This window comes from Leucoraja erinacea, chromosome 16, assembly GCF_028641065.1.
Source record: "Leucoraja erinacea ecotype New England chromosome 16, Leri_hhj_1, whole genome shotgun sequence".
Lineage (NCBI taxonomy): Eukaryota > Metazoa > Chordata > Chondrichthyes > Rajiformes > Rajidae > Leucoraja > Leucoraja erinaceus.
The window spans coordinates 12,105,930-12,121,220 of NC_073392.1; the positions used below are offsets into that span (position 1 = coordinate 12,105,930).

Here is a 15,291-nt window from a genome sequence, read left to right on the forward strand (position 1 = left end):
ATAAAACACATCTGAAGTTTCGATGCACTTGCTTGTGATGGCTTTCAGTGTGTGGGATTGAAGCTTAATTTCCATAGGAATTAACAGCAGGCAAATCCATCAGACCAGATAGGGAATTAGCTTTCATCACAGAAAGATATTTTGATCCAAGTGTTAACTGTTACTAATTCAATGTGCACAATGTGGAAAATAACATTTAAATGGATTAAAAGGTTTCCATGACAGAAGAAGGGATTGTTATATTCTGCCTTTTCTTCATTATTCTGGGAATCCAACTTTTTAGCTATAGGTATAGGATTAGGCTACAGGAGTGACTTAAAAGTTTAGTTTAGAGGTACAGCGCGGAAACAATCCTTTCGGCCCACTGAGTCCGCACCAACCAGCGACCCTCGCACACTAACACTATCCTACACACACAAGGGACAATTTTACAATTTTACCAGGCCAATTAACCGACAAACCTGTACATCTTTGGAGTGTGGGAGGAAACCGAAGATCTTGGCGAAAACCCAGATCATGGGGAGAACGTTCAAACTCCGTACAGACAGCAGCTGTAGTCGGGATCGAACCCGGATCTCTGGCACTACAACTTGCAGTCTTCAAGCCCTGTGAGGCAGCAGCTCTACTGCTGCGCCATTGTGCCGTCCATAAAAAATGGAACATAAAGGTATAATAAAGTGATATGAATAGAAGAAATTACCTTTTTGCCAATGTTAAATGAAATCGATTGTGAATTTCATTGTAAGAATGTAAAAACTGTCCATAAGTCATTCTTATTCAAAAATGTACTCATGCCACCTACTACTTCTGATTAATTATGGCTGAACTTTTGCCTGAGAAGAATGTGTGGTATTTTGCCATTCATACATTCAAATATTGAAGAAGATTTGAGAATTTTAACCGATCCCCTGACACTCCCGAAATCGAAAAAGGCAATTAATTGTATTTGAACAGTGATAATAACTGTCCTGGAGTAATCTCTTATAGAAGATGGGTATTAGAAATGTTTTAAATGGAAACTACTTCAAAAGAAAACTAGACAATGAACAGCAATTACATTTCCTGTAAATCAGATGAAAAAAAAATCCTCAATCGTTACAATTCTCATTTATTCTCTCTTAATTTTACCCAGCTTTACATAAAGGGCGTGATCAACTGTGGAAGAATGACATGCTAACAAAGGTCAACTGGTGCTACTCCACTGAAATAATTTCTTCTTTGTCTATGCACAACTAATTGTTCCTTTTAAGTTGTTAAATATATTTAGATAACTGTGACATCCGCTGTCACTGCCAAAAGAACAAAGGGGAGAATTGGAATGATATGGATTAAAAAAAGTTCAGATATGCAAAGGACACCAAATGAGAAACCACAATAGATTAAAAAAAGAACTAGATTTGTTTTTTTAAAAGAAAGCAATTATCAAGTATTGGGCAGTAGACAGGGAAATTAAGCAAGCCATTTCACTTTTATTTTTCCAAACAGGCATGATTCTCTCCCATTGTTGTCCTTGTATAATTAAATTTAACTATTTTGGAATTGAAATTCTGCTAGCTATTCTTCTTCTACAATGCCATCTTCCTGCACATGGTCCATGTACCTCTACTTACTGCAAAACACAAAGTGCAGGAGTAACTCAGCAGGTCAGGCAGCATCTATGGAGGGAACAAACAGGTGACTTTTCAATTTGGGACCGTTCTTCAAACTAAAGAGTCGCATCCTGAAATGTCGCTAGCCATTCCCTCCACAAATGCTGCCTGACAGAATTACTTTATACACTGTGTTTTGCTCAAGATTCCAGCATCTGCAGTTCCTCCTACTTCGATTTACTACCCATTCTTGTGTCTGTCTAAATGCCTCTCTAACATTATTATTATATCTATTTCTACAACACACCCTTACTGTGCTTCGCAGGAATGTATATAGTAAACCTGCCTTGTTACTTTTAATGAAGAAAACTTCCTTCTTGCACAAGAAACCTATGCCCTATAGGTTTTGGTATCTCCATTTGGAAAAAGTCTCTGGGCTATCTATGTGGATGGAAGGATCCGGTCGGGGGCGGGGGGGGGGGGGGGGGGGGGGGGGGGTAGATGAGATTGTAGTAAAGATTACAAAAAGGATTAATGTAGGATTACTGTAAAATAATTGGTAGTTGACACAGACGTTAAGTTTAGTTAAGTTTAGTTTATTGTCATGTGTACCGAGGTACAGTGAAAAGCTTTTGTTGCGAGCTAACCAGTCAGCGGAAAGATTACAATAGAGCCATACATTGTGTACAGATACATGATAAATGGAATTGCGTTTCGTGCAAGATAACGTCCAGTAAACTCTGATTGAAGATAGTTGACCGTTGTGTTTAAGAAAAATCAAAGGTAGACAAAAATGCTGGGGAAACTCAGCAGGTGAGGCAGCATCCATGGAGCAAAGGTATAGGTGACGTTTCTGGTTGAGACCCTTCTTCAGACTGATGTGGGGACGGGAAGAAGAAAGGAAGAGGCGGAAACAGTGGGCTGTGGAAGAGCTGGGAAGGAGGGAGAAAGCAAGGACTACCTGAAATAGGAGGTCGATGTTCATACCGCTGGGGTGTAAACTACCCAAGCAAAATATGAGTTGTTGCTCCACCTCCAATTTGCAGTGGGACTCACTCTGGCCATGGAGGAGACCCAGGACAGAAAGGTCGGATTCGGAATGGGAGGGGGTGTTGAAGTGCTGAGCCACTGGGAGATCAGGTTGTAGATAGTAGTCAGGACCGCTCTCTAGTTGCTGATAGGATGGTTCAGTTGCTTGAAAGCAGCTGGGAAGAAACTGTCCCTGAATCTGGAGATGCGCGTTTTCACATTTCAGTGCCTCTTTTGTGATGGGAGAGGGGAGAAGAGGGCAATTTTCAAGCTGCATTTGTCTAGAACTAAGATGAAATTAAAATTACTGAAAACTTAGAGATGCTTTGGTGGAAGGTAGTGAAGCTGGGCTTTGCTGGGAGTTCCTTGCTGACAACAGTGAACAACAGTGTTTGCAATGAGGAAATCAGGTTAAAAGTGTCGAGGTATGTGATGATTCCCACAATGACATCCAGGTGAGGAGTGACTGGGATTTAATAGGCCAACCAACAGAGTCCATCTGCTATCAAAGTAAACGTTTCTGCACATGTTCTCCATGTCGATGAGCCAATTTTTCATCTCAATTTCAACCTACTCTTTAGTTTATTTGTGGTTTTCTTGGGGTACTGTCCTTCACTGGATTGTGACACTATTCATCACTGTGCCACAAACAACAAACATTGATGAAGATGCAAGAGTCTGCAGATACTGGAATTTTGAGCAATACACTAAAGTGCTGGAGGAACTCAGCAAGTCTGGTTACATCTGGGGAGGGACCTTTCTTCAAATGTAGATGTCAGGTTGCATGAATTTTGTTGAAACGGACAGTCAAATGGTTCTGTGGCTTGCTTGAAGTTGCCATTTGCAGGAAAATGTGTCATAATCTGGTGAAGGAAAATATTCCCAAACCACCTAAAAAAAACCTGACATCGATAGTTCCATGAGTACTACATTGGTCTTCAATTGGCACTGTAAGCCTTTAATAAGTGTCAGAGGGTGTCCTGATTTTGAGGAGCAAACTTTTGTTTCGGCATATGTGTCAGCCCACATTGCTGAGATCTTTTTAACATAATTTTGTATGTTCAATTTAGCCTCTGTCATATTTGATCATCTCCTGAGCATCATTTACAATATCACCAATCCTATCCTTTCCTGCTCATTTGCAGTTGATAGTTTTCAAATATAATTTATAATTCATTGTTGAAAGACTACAGCCTGCACTTGTAATCTCTTGCGGCCTTATATATAGTCAGATGCTTGTCCTTTCCCAGTTCAGCCACATGCCTCCCCATTCCAGAATTGGTGGTACATCTTAATCCATTCATATATCTTAATCCATATTTTCCACAACCTTTTTCGTAAATCCCTTCACCTAACTACCCTCTTTTCCTGTTTTAGTGCATCAAATTGCTCATGTCTTTACGTGAAATCAAAGATTTTGAGCTCAACTTCAATATTTGATCTCAAAAATTATGCTGAAGACATAGCACAGAATACTTAGCATGCAGTTTTGTCGGAGGTACTGTTATCCAGAGGCAGCTGCAAATCAACCTTCCTGGTGAAAAGGAATAGATGACGTTTCAGATCGGAACCCTTCTTCAGACTCTGAAGAAGGGTTCTGACCCCAAATATCAACTGTTCCTCTACTCCAGAGATGCTGCCTGAGCCGCTGAGTTACTCCAAAAGATAGCATTTTGTATCTATCTTCAGTATAAACCAGCATCTGTAATTCCTTCCTACACATATAAATCAGCTTTGTCATTCCACATGCGGGACGTTAATAAACCCACAGTAAGCTCTTCAAATATTCTTGCCAATATTTGCAAAATCAGATGGTCATTCAGCTCTTCTGGTGTTCTGGGACCAAACTGTCAATACAGTCTTGGATTAGCCTTCATAACAATAGACTAATTCATCTGTTTTGAAGCAGTTGGGAATGTCCTGAAGTTGGGACGAGGTACCTGTTAAATTGGACTTCTATTCCTTACTTTGCTTACCTGGAAAACTCTTCCCAAAATATCTCCACTTAAATTTCCAAAACAATCTGATGAAGACCTTTAGGACATTCTGAATACAGCATTTTAACTCCTAGTAGATGCATCCTTTCCCTGAATCTGATAACATCTTGCTGCTCAAGCCAAAGTTCATTGTACTGAATATTAAAGACGGAAATGAATACTGGAAGAGCAATATCAGATTGTTGTAATAAAAAAAACAACAAGATGCTAAAAATTACACATTAATAAAATCTAGTGGAGTGTTAAATTGATTACTCATGGGAAGTACAATATGCTCGCAGTAACATATGTGGACACTAAAAACTAATCTAATTTGTCATTTTCCTGGCAGATCTAAATATAAGGCTATATTATGCAATAATTAACTTCAACACAAATATTTTGCCACAGACATTTCAGCTTCTGAACAACATAGGAATTCAAATTATTTTGCATTGAACACTTTGCACATAACAGGGCTACATTTAGTTTAAAACATTACTATACCACCTTCAAGTCATCTCTCAGCCTCCTCTGCACAAGGTAAAATAAATCAAACCTATTCAATCTCTTCAAATTGAAATGCTCCGATCCAGGCAACATCCTAGTGAATCCTCTGCAGTCTTTCTAGCACAATCCTTGTGTGGTTTATGCCAGTGTGTATCCTCTGTAACCTTTTCAGTATAATCGCATACTTACAGGATCCCCTAGGTTTAGCCCATTAGTCAACTTCCAAACATTAGCAAAGCGATGAAAGCTGTACAGGACAGCACAATCAAGTGGTGCTTACTCACCAGTAATCCGTTAATTGAAATGCACTTTGCTTTTCACCAATACCACTTGGCATGGGCATAGCCAAAGAGCTGAATGGTGAGATGAGAGTGGCTGCACTTGACATCATCATTGCCATCACTCACCTTCACCTTGTCAAAAGCAGTTAGGGTGGGGAATAAAAGATTAGCAAAAAACAAACTACTGGAAGAATTTATAGGATCAGGCAGGATCTGGGGAGAGAAATTGATAGATGCACTGTTGGGTCAGGACCCTCTTCAGGAAATAAAAGATGGCTTTGTCAGTCTTCTTGCATATAACATGCACAGCCTAAAGTTGTAGGTCAAGGGTAGACATCCAGGCCAGGACAGCATCAGTTACTGGGTGGATGGCTTTGATGCCACCAGGGAAAAGTCTCAGTGAGCAGTCATTCACTATGTGTGGTACAATGTGTGGTCTGGATGTCCGCAGTCGCAAGCAGTCTTTGTCAGTGATACCCAAAAAATAAATACGCAACTATTTATAAAAAAATCCCATCTCAGATCTCAGATAACATCAAACTGGCTGCAATGGTTGTGACATCTACTCTTTTGTTATTACAAAATTAAAATAAAATAAACCATAACAACGAGGAAAATAGATGTCACAGCAACTTCTTAGTATTTCTATTTTAGAAAAATTAGCCTAACCTTGCACAATTGATGTTTCACGAACAAATTACTGTTTGGTGAGACACTGCACGATCGTTTCATGCTAAAGCTTCAAATGAAATTGAATAGTTCATCAAAGTATGATCTTTAAATAGAATATTTACTGTAAATGTAATTGGACATTCTGCTTTCTCTGGTTCATCAGATTTGAAACTAATAGCTTGCAGCTTTAACATGTACTTTGCATGGGATATATTTTTTATGGCAATGAAATAGATTCACTCTACAGGATTCTCCTGATGCCAATCTGTTTAATTAAACCTACTTATTCACAAACCAGCTTTAATTACAAAAAGATTTAATGTACGTTATATTTAATCCAAATGGTAAGTATTGATGGAGGTCAAATGCAAATGCCATTAAAGGTCATGCAAAAGTAGCAAGTTAAATAAGCTTTCACAAACTATTTTTTTTTTTCATTCTTAAGGCCGCTGTGTGGCTGAGCAGAGTGGCCTGAGGATATAAAGATTTTTTTAAACAGGAACGCAAGAGAAAAATTTGACTTTATGTGAATTGCTCAATTAGATAAACTTTTTGTTATATATGGCTGGGGTGGGAAGCTGATAGACACCAAATGTGGCAGCATAACATTCCAAAATAGACTCAATGGCATTGGAATTAGCTGGTGCGTGGTTTTGCAACTTAATTCACCCAATTCTTAATAATTTCAAAGTGAAACTAAGGGATGAGGATTGTCCTTGAGGAAATAGATTGTTAAAGGTGGTTTCAGCATCTTTACCAACAGCATAACAGGCCGGTCTGATTTTGTCTGCTGTAACTTTTCACACCAGTTTACAATGGTCCCCTGAATTCCAAGGCTTTTCTAATCGAATTTTGTTCAAACCCATTTCAAGCAGTCAATTCTAACATGGCAATTATTTGTTTTTTTAAATGTCTGCCAAAAATTAATCATGTGTTGTTTCCAACCAATGCAACTGCGTTGCCGAGATTTACTCCCTGCTACTTTTATTTTAATAACTAATTAATTTCAACATGGTTAAATGGGAGATATTATAGTTTGGCCGGAAAAATAAGATGACGCATTATATATAAAAAGAAGAACAAAGGGAACAATTGGGGGCATCAATGGTTAAAACTGGAGGAGGTTAATAAGGCCATAAGTAACACATAACCCGAATATTCGGTTTCATTTGTTAAGGAAGATAATTGAAAGGCAGGGAAGTTTTGCTAAAGTTAGTTTCAGGACATCCTATACATTTATTGTTGCTATCATGCCCAGGGTATACAGGCACTGAGGAGGATTCCAACAGGATGGGCGTGGATGATATGTGAAGAGCATGCACCAACCAGCAGTAGAGGGTTGTTGATTCTGGTGTTGTTCTCATTCTGTAGTAGAGGGTTGTGTGTTCTGATGCAGGCAGCAAAAAACACTTTGAGTCATACAATGTGGAAACTGGCTTCGGCCTAACTTTCCAACCAATATGCCACGCCTATACGTGTCCCACCTGCCTGCGTTTGGCCCATATACCATCAAATCTATCCTATCCATATACCTGTCCAAATGATTTTTAAACGTTGTGATAGTATCTACCTCAACTACCTCCTCTGGCAACTTGTTTCATATACCCACCACCCTTTGTGTAAAATGTTACCCCTGAAGTTCCTATTAAATCCTTCCCCCTCTCACCTTTAACCTATGCCCTCTTGTTCTCGATCCCCCTACTTTGGGTAAAAAGACTGTAATTTACTCTATCTATTCCTCTCACGATTTTGTAAATCTATAAGATCACCCCTCACCCTCCTGCTCTCCAAGGAGTAAACTCCTATCCTGCTCAACCTCTCTCTATAGCTCAGGCCCTCGAATCCTGGCAATATCTTCTCTGCACCCTTTCCAGGTTAACAACATCTTTCCACTAACAGGGTGACTAACACTGAACACAATACTCTAAATGTGGACTCGCCAATGTCATCTACAACTGTAACATGATCTCACAATGTCTATACTTCAATGGGAGAAAGGTCTGTTGATATAACAGAATATTATCATCTACAAATGGTCCTTCAAAATGCACATTGCACAAAATGTACATCCTCCTTCATTTTCACTGGGTAAAATTCCGAGAAAGCCACACTCAAGATCACAATGGAAGTGTCTTCATTACAAGGATCTCTCTGCTCCAGTTCACCAAGGGCAATTTGAGATGTGTAAATATTTCTACTTGTCCAAAACAACAATATCCGTTTTTTTAAAGAAAGTGTTTGTGTTGCTGAGCCAACCCAACAAAGGAACCCAGTATTATAATATTAATGTGTAAAAAGTGAAACTTGAGATAAAAGGAAAGCTTTGACGGGAAAATATATGGTTTAAGACAGAATGGACTGAATTATAAAAGAGGAAATAATGTGTGCAGAAATAAAAAAAAACAAGGCAAGTGAAAGAAAAAATGTGAGGGAAAAGGTACGTAGTCCAGAAAACATAAAGGTATCTTGGAGTTTTAATCACCATTCCAACTGAAAGTAATATTTTTTATGTTCCACTTACTACCCGAATGTGACACATTGTATGGGTTCATTGTTCAAATGGCTGCAGGCCGCTGGTTTATAGATTAGAGCTTTCTTTCAAGGGTTCAGCCTAAACTGTGAAACAATCAGTGTGCAATGTTCTATCTTTCTAATGTTCAGAGTTGATGAGTCAATAAATAGCTTTGGTCCATCGTGAGATTTAGGAAAACCTCAAACAACCATTGACTGAAAGTAGGTATGTAACTCAATTGCTGCTGCAGCATGATGGTGATACCCTACTCCGAAATAAAACACATTTTGCAGCTATATTAACTATATTCAAGTGCTCAAGCGGATACTGAGAAATACCAGCTACATACTATATGCTACAGGGGGCGCACGGTGGTACAGCGGTAGAGTTGCTGCCTTACAGCGCCAGAGACCCAGATTCAATCCTGACTACGGGTTCTGTCTGAGTTTGTACATTCTCCCCGTGACCTGCGTGGGTTTTCTCCGGGAAGCACCAGTTTCCTCCCACACTCCAAAGACGTACAGGTTTGTAGGCTAATTGGCTGGTTATAAATGTAAATTGTCCCTATTGTGTGTTGGATAGTGTCTGCGTGCGGGGATCGCTGGCCAGCACAGACTCGGTAGGCAGAAGGACCTGCTTCTGCGTTGAATCTCTAAAACTACAGGATATAAAGGGTTTATGTGACTTTTTTTAAATTTCAGTTCCTCAGGCATCATTTGATTTCTCAGACATTAAAACCACACTAATGGGCTTGCCTTAATGGGGAGCAATCTGATAAATGGATTCGTTTATTTTCTACCTGAACATTCTAATTAACTTATTTAACCAATGAAGCAGTCTTCAAACTAACTCAGACAGAACTATTATCGCAATTCACATTATATCCAAATCTTTTCATTGTGGTTGGGATTTTTTTTGTACAATGGAAATAAATATCAAAAAGATGAGACCTTATTTTGTGGATCATAAAAACTGTGTGGGCATGTGTGAATTATTGTGGTAAGATATGGCTTGTAAATTCATTCCCAAATTAAATTCAGTGCGTTTGACAGTGTGAAGGATTGCTTCACTCCAAAAGCTGGCAGTTGAAGTAATTTATTCTTCATTGTATAATAATTCTATTTTTAATACCTCCAACCTGTTGTGAAATAAATAATTGTTCCAAGAAATCAAAGAGCTAACGATGCTAAATCAAACATTATGACATAATTTATTCGGCATTGTTTGAGAATATACACATTTACGCCAAGCTTCCGAAAGGTCACTGCACATCTTGACTTAATAAATCCATCAAAACTTTAAAAATTGTATTTCTGATCTTAAGCTGTCAATGAGATATTTTGCAAGTTTCTGTAATTTAAAATAATCCAATGTGATTTGAGCTATGGTATAAATTACACGGTTGTGGTTATTGCAGGTCTCATGCCCGGACACTCAAGAAGTTGAACATCACCCCAAACATTTCCTTATTTCCTTTTGGCTCACATCTCTGGCCATTGTCCAACCATCTGCCTATCTGCTCACCTGTGTTTACCTATTACCTGCCAAGCTTTGTCCTGCTCCTCCTCTCTTCTAGCTTTCATTCCCTGCACCCCCCCCCCCCCCCCCCCCCCCCCACAATCAGTCCTATATTTCAGCATTTCCAAGCATCTGTAGCCCTGTAGTCAGTTGTAGTAATTATGTGTTTGTAGGCTGCTTCTTATTCAGTCGGTGGTCAATAGAGAAGCTGTTGTGGACTATGTTAGCAGGAGTAAATGTTTGGGGTTAACAAAATGACCCAAGGTATTGGAATAACTCAGCAGGTCAGGCGGCATTCCTGAAGAAAATGGATGGGCGACATATCAGATGTGGACCCTTCCTTGAGTGAAGAGTATACATGGAAATTATAGTTGCAACAATAAATGAATATAATGATCATGATATTTTCAGGGACTCATTTAATAGTTCAATCAGTACAATATGGCTTTCCAGTGATCACTACACTGATAAGTCAGTGGCTTCAGTACACAATGGCATTGTATATACACCAATTCCTGAATAAGTATCCACGTTGTTCCTATCAAAACAAGACTTAAGGTGTTTTGAACAATCTTTTACAATTATACTATTGTAAAAGACATTAATAGGACTTGAGCAAAAGCCAACATTCAACTAATGAGGTTGTGTTCACAGGAACTACTAGCGCACTGGTGAAATCCACTCTTCAAGATGTGTTCAAAGCATTTAGATGGAGATGTGGGTCATGGTCCTTTGTCCCACTGCTTGGTATGACATCAGCCATCAGTTGGCACTGCCACTACAATGAAATGGTTGAAGATAGCTCATTGCCTCATAGCTCAGCATGGAGACAGCCACTGAACCAATGTACAATGGTTGCCTGTGAGAGCTGGTGTAGGTCAAGGTAGAGTGAGCACTGTGTTAGCTGAGATCCAGGTGGCACCTGCCCAGTGTAGTACCCATGGGCATTGCAGGGGACTAGTACCAGCTGGTCCGTATCTTGACAGGCTGCCCAGATTTTCAGGCTCACTCCTTGTCTACTAAAGCTACACGCCTGTCAATTTACTTTGTCTCAACAGAGGTGCCAATCTTGTTGGAAAATCCAGGGTTACCAAGAGCCACTCGCTCATTATCATAGCTGCTCCTCACAGATATCCCTAAGTAGGGACTGCCCAGTTTACTCTGTCATGGGGGAGATCTAATATTTTGAGTCAGGCACCCTTCCAGTTCTGAGGAAGGGTTCCTGACATGAAACATAAACCAGTTTCTCTTTCCACAGACACTGCTTGAACAATTGAGTTCATCCAGAAGTCTGTGTTTTTGTTTCAATCTACTCTGTGTCCTTGTATGCTCCTCTCAGTGCACCTCCCAGATGTTGACATAATGTTGAACCTGAGACCTAACAATTTTTGGCATGACTTTCCTGCTTCCATACACAATATCCATATTTTCAAAGTCAGGAATCCCATATAATTGTTTTAACCAGTTTTACCTTGCCATCAAAAGGTTTTCAAATATGCATCCAATATCTCTCATTTTGGGTACCCTGTAACATACAAATTAATACCAATAGAATTATGCTGTACCCCCCAAAGTGCAAAGCTCCACCTCCGCTTTTGTGGCACTCTGTGTGTTCTTGCTCAACTCACCAGTCTGTCTATCATCTCCCAGAATGTCTGCTGCCCCTCTCATCTACATAGCTACGAAGTGTAACATTAGCAAGGACTGATATTGTACTCCGTTAGTGAAATCCAAAGGAGCAACGATCCCAGTACTGATTTTTGGGTGAGAGAGAATCTTTGTTCCAGATATCCGAGGTGTGATTCTGGGAATTACTGCTCTTCATTTGAAGTCATGTGAATCTATTTTGTACAAATATTTTCTGTGAAACTTCATCTCTTGCCCTTAGAAACTATTTTCTGCATCCCTTCCAATGGCTACACAATTCACAACTCTTTATCCTTTTTGGGTTTACACTCATCCCTGACCTTTGTCCAACAATCTCCCTATCAACAAAAACCTTTGCCTGCGTTCACCTATTACCAGCCATGCTCTGCCCTGCCCTACCCCTTGTCTTTTCCAAATTTATTTCCCGATCCCCTACAATCTGCCTGAAGAAGGGTGCCGACCCGAAATGTAACCTATCAATGTTCTCCAGAAATGTGTACCCGGAGTTACTCCAGAGTATTGTGCCTTTCTTTGGCATAAACCAGCATCTGCCATTCCTTGTTATTACATAAAGTGTTTATTTTATGTTTAACAATGTATGAATATTCTAGAAGTGGGGGCATAAAGATCTACAGCTAAGAAACAGGCCAGTTACCAGTTTTGTAAAATGAACACCAACAGTTTTCATCCTTGTTACAAAATCTGGGCCAATATCTCATACAGGTTAAAGTTACCTTATATCGAAAATGCTACAATAAAACATGAGGAATTGTCTTTTATGAATGTTGATGTATTGTTTAAAGCATGATGCGTGCCCACTTTGGGAGAAGAAAATAATCTCACAAAACAAATTAAAATTAGTGCTGAAACAAAAAAGCACATAATTGCCTTGACCTAGGTGATGCTCTGTGTGTTAAAGCGCACTTTGCTGTATACGTCTGGTAAAATAACCAGTCGCAAGTAGGTCTTGAATTGTCATGGAGGTTCTGCTATTCACCTGCAGAAGTTCTGGTGGGAGATTGACAGACTCTCCAGGGAATGAATGAACAGCCGGAGTTACGGAAGAGATTGGTGGAGGCCCCAAGAAATGTCAGATGCAGAGACTTTTCTTCAGTGCTCGGTTGATTTGCTTTTCTGACAGTCTAATACTCAAGTAGCTGTGAGTGACAGACTCCAATTTTCCCTCCCCTGTGACCTCTAGCACCTGCTTCAGTACATTGGACAGATGTGGAGATGTACCAGCGCCATTTAAAAGTGATTGAAATATGAGCCTGCCTATGAAAAAAAATTAAGATTGATGTGAGGTGGAATTTCTAAATAATCTCATCGATAGTCATAAGCACTATATTTAAGAGAGGAATTAAAACAAGTTAATGCCTCTTAGGCATTGTCAGACAGTTAGGCTGCATTCTTATTCTGATATATTAAATTTAGATGACAGTGTGAGTAGATCAATGGGAATTGGTGTGTCTTTGTCTACCCTATCATACAGTTCACAAAATAATTATTTCAAAATATATCTTCATAAAGTGTGATATTTTAAATTGCACTACCAGCAAGTATTAACTACATGCAATATACATTAGGTTCTGTAAAGGTGAAATGTTACAGTAATACTGAATATTTTTTTGCCAGTGACAAAAACAATGAATTATTTTAAGCAAGTGTTCACCACACTGAAAAATCTGGAGTTCCATTCAAAATACCCAGCAAAATGTTGTGACAGAAAATGTCAAACATTCATTCTTTATTCGTCACTAAGTTTCACAGAGTACGTCACACTGATTAAAACCTTGCAATCAACTCTTTCAATTGGTAGCTATCCAACTTCAAATACACAAATTAATTTTCTTAATATGAGTTTACAAAAATATGTATGTCAATAGGATCATGAACATTTCTTGCCAATATTTTGCACACAAAAGTGAGATTCACTCCATTTCACTGCTTAAGTTGCTAAGTTAATCAATGCCTTCCAATTAAATACTAACGAATGCCTTCCAACTGAATAGTAAGTTGGAATATATTTGAAGCCTTAAATGAAGTTAATAATCAAAACTAAGCACTTTATCTCTGTATGCTATTGGATCACATAAATTATTCATGGCCAATTCAGGTGGAAAATTTCAATTGCCAGTTTCTCAAAAATGCCCAATTAAGAAAGGGACTTCTGAGCTACAGACAGGCGCCACCATCATTAAAGGGCAGTTTCTGAAGATTACAGGTCTCCAGCCTGTCAACTGAGTCCTTTCTGGAGCTTAAGTAAATCAGTGACTGTAAAGTTGAAATTAAATACTCTTTGTAAAAGGAAAGCCCTTGTGAACTATCACCTTGTTTAAACAAATACCTGACTACTTTAAGGAATTGTGCTGCACTCACAGTAATACTGGTGGTAAAAGGCAGGGTTGAAATTTTCACTTAGTCGATTGTGCTCTATGTATTAGCTCATACAAAAAACAAATGCTGAATAGGGACACCAGCAAAGTTCCTTTGATTCATTGCAAAACATTGAGACTCACTAGTGCCAGGTGAATTGACAAAGGCAACTCCGGAAAACAGAATGAAAACAAAGATGATCTGACAAATCTGTTACAATAACCATCTGGAAATTTAAGAACTTAATGAAGTGGAAATGCACCTGGCCATGTGTGCACCAATTAGGGCAGGTGGTAATAGCATTAGCCAGACAACATAGTTAACCTGGCTGTTGATGTGTGTGAAACAAGAAAGATTCATCATTTCACACTTCAAGTATCATGTACGTCCACCAGACATTAAAAAGAACGACACTAATCCTAATCATTCTTGCAGCCTAATCTTTATAATGCGTTTCAGATATGCTTATGTCCAATTGTACATTAAATATTTGATCAACATTACATCTTACGTGTGTGGCCATGCAGGTTTCTTGTGCTGATATACAAAACAAGCTCACATGAATGAGATTCTGGTGCTTTACGGAACCAGGTTAATAGATCTCACAGAAATCAATAAACAAGAGAATTTAGTACATAATTCAGCACAGAAGCCAAGAATAATTGGGCAAAGCACACTTTGGAGTTTCGGAGGACGAAAGGATTAAATGTTATGGCGTAAACTGCACAAGGAGAGCAGAGGGCTATTATTTTTTATAAATCAATAGTATCACTAAATGTAAACATTTCTACAAGATAGCCAACAGCTCTTAATAACTTTTCCTGTTAAAAGAAAGCTAATTTAGTGAGAGTTATGATTCTGTTTCCTGGAAGGACATGAAACGTTCAATTTAGAAAGTTGACAACGGGATCAAACTGGGCTAGAGATTCACATTCTATTTTAGTTTGGTAGGTTAAAGTTATTTCAAACAGATCCCCAAATCACTCCACGATGCCAAGCTAAATTTTAAAATAGCCCCGAATATAATAGAAGTCTGGTTGATCAGTGAGAACTAGTTAAAAATAAATCTGCCACTGGAGGTTTTCTGACAAAATACTGAAGCCCCTGTCGCACTTTCCTGAGTTACCACGAAATCTCCTGAGTTTTCCCCTTGATTCAAACTCAGAGAATTATGGTAATAG

At 38.9% G+C, this 15,291-nt stretch overlaps 2 protein-coding genes across 4 annotated transcripts in view; both read right to left on the reverse strand.

Annotated features, from left to right (window-relative positions):
* Nucleotides 1–6,564, reverse strand: part of shq1 (SHQ1, H/ACA ribonucleoprotein assembly factor) — a 354,350-nt gene extending 347,786 nt beyond the window's left edge. Inside the window, exon 1 of the mRNA XM_055647696.1 lies at nucleotides 6,555–6,564. The gene's annotated coding sequence lies outside the window, so the exon portion shown is untranslated. The remainder of the gene's footprint in view (nucleotides 1–6,554) is intronic.
* Nucleotides 1–15,291, reverse strand: part of pdzrn3b (PDZ domain containing RING finger 3b) — a 181,965-nt gene that overhangs the window by 41,106 nt on the left and 125,568 nt on the right. The window lies entirely within an intron of this gene.